The sequence below is a fragment of the Hipposideros armiger genome, unplaced genomic scaffold (genome assembly GCF_001890085.2).
Source record: "Hipposideros armiger isolate ML-2016 unplaced genomic scaffold, ASM189008v1 scaffold_625, whole genome shotgun sequence".
Lineage (NCBI taxonomy): Eukaryota > Metazoa > Chordata > Mammalia > Chiroptera > Hipposideridae > Hipposideros > Hipposideros armiger.
Window position 1 is genome coordinate 580,318 of NW_017731975.1, and position 2,918 is coordinate 583,235.

At 40.9% G+C, this 2,918-nt stretch overlaps 1 pseudogene; it reads right to left on the reverse strand.

Annotated features, from left to right (window-relative positions):
* Positions 1-735: 735 nt before the first annotated feature.
* On the reverse strand, positions 736-1,208 carry LOC109372328 (60S ribosomal protein L23a pseudogene; annotated as a pseudogene).
* Between the last annotated feature and the right edge of the window lie 1,710 nt (positions 1,209-2,918).

Below are 2,918 nucleotides of genomic sequence, written 5' to 3' on the forward strand. Positions count from 1 at the left end.
ACTCTATGGCTCTAGTAAATGGTAAATTAACAGTCCAACAGCACTTATTTAAATAATTAAGCCAAATCTAATGAAAGCAGCCTTACTGAGTTCTCAAGAATAATCTTTCTTTAAGATTATTATGATCACAAGGAAGAATAGTGCTATGAACAGTTTTGAAAATTTTTTAAATGTGCAAAAGAATAGATTACTAAGTGTCCTGTCTTGGGCATCTTTCCATATTATCTCTGCTTTCATTATCTTTGAGTTATTTTATAACTTCATAAGTTAGAGGAATTTGATAATAATGCAAAATATTTTGTCCATAGACATGTACGTTAGTTAAGTCCAGTTGAATGTAATTGATTATTGACCCATTTTGCATCTATTTTAAATTTATTTCAGCATTCCTTATCTTCCTGTGGGGTGTGTGTGTGTGTGTGTGTGTGTGTGTGTGTGTGTGAGTGAGAGAGAGAGAGAGAGAGAGAGAGAGAGAGAGTCTTCTGCCAGTGGTTTTGTATTTTGGAATTTTGCCTGTGTGAATTCTGAGTCTTAAAGGAGGGCTTTTCTAGTGGACATCTGACATCTATGTTTGCTTCCATCAGGAGCCTGAAGACACTATAATCTATAAGCATTTTTTTAACTAAATTATCAGCTTCATTATCAGACCACTTTTATCATATTATCATATCAGACCACTTTTTTTTTTACAATGAAAAATTTTTATATATTTAGAATTAGTCAGCTGGATTCAGTTTAGATGATCCCAATTTCATTGGCAATATCCAAAGCATCACAGTCAGAATCCAGTAGAATATATGCCTTCTTCTCTCCATCATGCCTGATCGGGGTGTTGACCTTGACCACGTACAGGTCACAGAGCTCCTTCACAGCCTGTTTGATCTGGTGCCTGTTGGCTTTGACATCCACAATGAACACAAGTGCATTGCTGCCTTCTATCTCTTTCATGGCTGACTCGGTGGTTAGGGGGAACTTGCTCATGGCCTAGTGGTCAAGCTTGTTTCTCCAGGGGGCGCTTTTCCAAAGATATCTGGGCTGCCCTCGGAGCCGCAGTGTCTTGGGCCCTCAGAAGGTGGATGATGTGCAGATCTTCTTTTTCTGTGGGTGGATGCCCTTCAGCTCTGCTTTCTTTGCCTTCAAAGCCTCTGCTTTAGCTTTGGCTTTGGCTTTGGGAGGGGAGGGGCTTCCTTCTTCCCTTTCAGCACCATCTTCTTGAAAAGATGGACCGTCTTGATAATGTAAATTAGTGCTGCAAACCTGTGTAAGTGACAGTTTTACACTGGATTATTCGGGTACTCTATTTTTACTCTCTGCCTTTGTAAGCAAATGAATTTGCTGTGTCCTCCAGAATATGGGTTTTTCTTAACTCAGTCTTGCACAGAGAATGTTGCTGCAGGGGATCCCAGCTTTACCTAGGAAGTCTTGTATTACATCCTCCCTGGATGGACGTAAGCTTTATCTCCCGTCTGTGGTGCCATAAAAACTCAAATTCACAAGCATTTACCGATGACTCCTGGGTGAACGCTGCCTTCAATGTTCTACTTCTCTGAGTTCCTGCTTTTATTTATTTGGATTTTTTTTTCAATTCATTTTGTTTTGTTTGCCTCTGAGGAGTTACACTTTTCCTCCTAGATCACCAGTGCATTTAAAAATATTTCTTAAATTATTTTATCCAGAATTATCAAACGACTTCCTTATGGAAGGTTTCAGAAACACGTGGTAAAATCCTCTTTGTATCCCTATGTGGAACTAGGCTCATTTGAAAGTACGTATGTTTTAGTTCAAACCCAGCATCATTTCACTGTATCTCTTCCTTGAGATATGGAAATGTCTTAGACCTTTCATGTCAGAAGGGCCCTAGGGCTCAGCTAGACTCTGCCTCTGATGGAAAGGGAAACTGTCTCAAAGAGTCAGCATGAGTCATCTCTAGCTGAGCTCAGCGCCCAGGTTCTGACACAAAGCCTGTGTTCTTTCTTATCCCTGCAAACTGTCTACCCACACATGACAACTGGGAAATGTTTCTTGGACAGACAAGCCCTGGACCCATTCAATCTTACAAACTCCTGAACAAAGGTAGGTATTTTATTCATTTTCTATTTCATTTTATTTTAGAAACTGGGCTATTACCTTAGAGGTAAATACCATTTGTATTTCTCTCTCTCTCTCTCTCTGAACTTGCTTTCTAACAAGGAGGAGAGACCCACCCACTGCCTCTGAGACTGGAGGGGGTGGAGGTCTTTTGAAGCCTCAGCGGGTCCTTCTGACAGGAAGCCCAGGCTGGCATGCAGAGGGGAAATGAGAAGGCAGGGAACCTGGTCAAGACAGGAAAAGATGGGCTGCATCATCAGTTAACGTTTTCTAAAAGACAACAGGGACCGAAGGAGTGGCTTCAAAAAAGGGCAACATGACGATAGTCATGCTTGAGAAAAATGCTTTTCATTACTGCCTGTCAGGAGTCACCAGGGCTCTGTCACTAGTATTTAACACGTTTTGCTTTTCAAATACATTATCTCAATGGATCCTACAAAGAACAAGTACATATGGATGGGATCTGTATTTCTTACATCGGTAGAAAAACTTACTTTCACGTACATTTCCCCACATACTCTTTGCAACAGGCCTGTAAGGAAAGAAGCAAGCAGAGCATAAACAGAAGTCAGGGTACGGCTGGAGCAAACAGGAATAAATGCCCTGCTGAAGGGCATTACAGCTATGCATACAAAATGATTCCTTCTGTGTAAAGGGGATTGGACGAGACTATAAAGTCATTGCTTGTGCTTGTATGGAGGAACTCAGGAAGAATTTCCCCAAGAAATCAACAAAGTAGCCATATGTGGCAGAAGGTGATGGAAAGAGTTCGACGAGAGGTGGGAGATGGAGAGCAAAATTTTTCACTGTGTGTATACCTTTTTATGTTT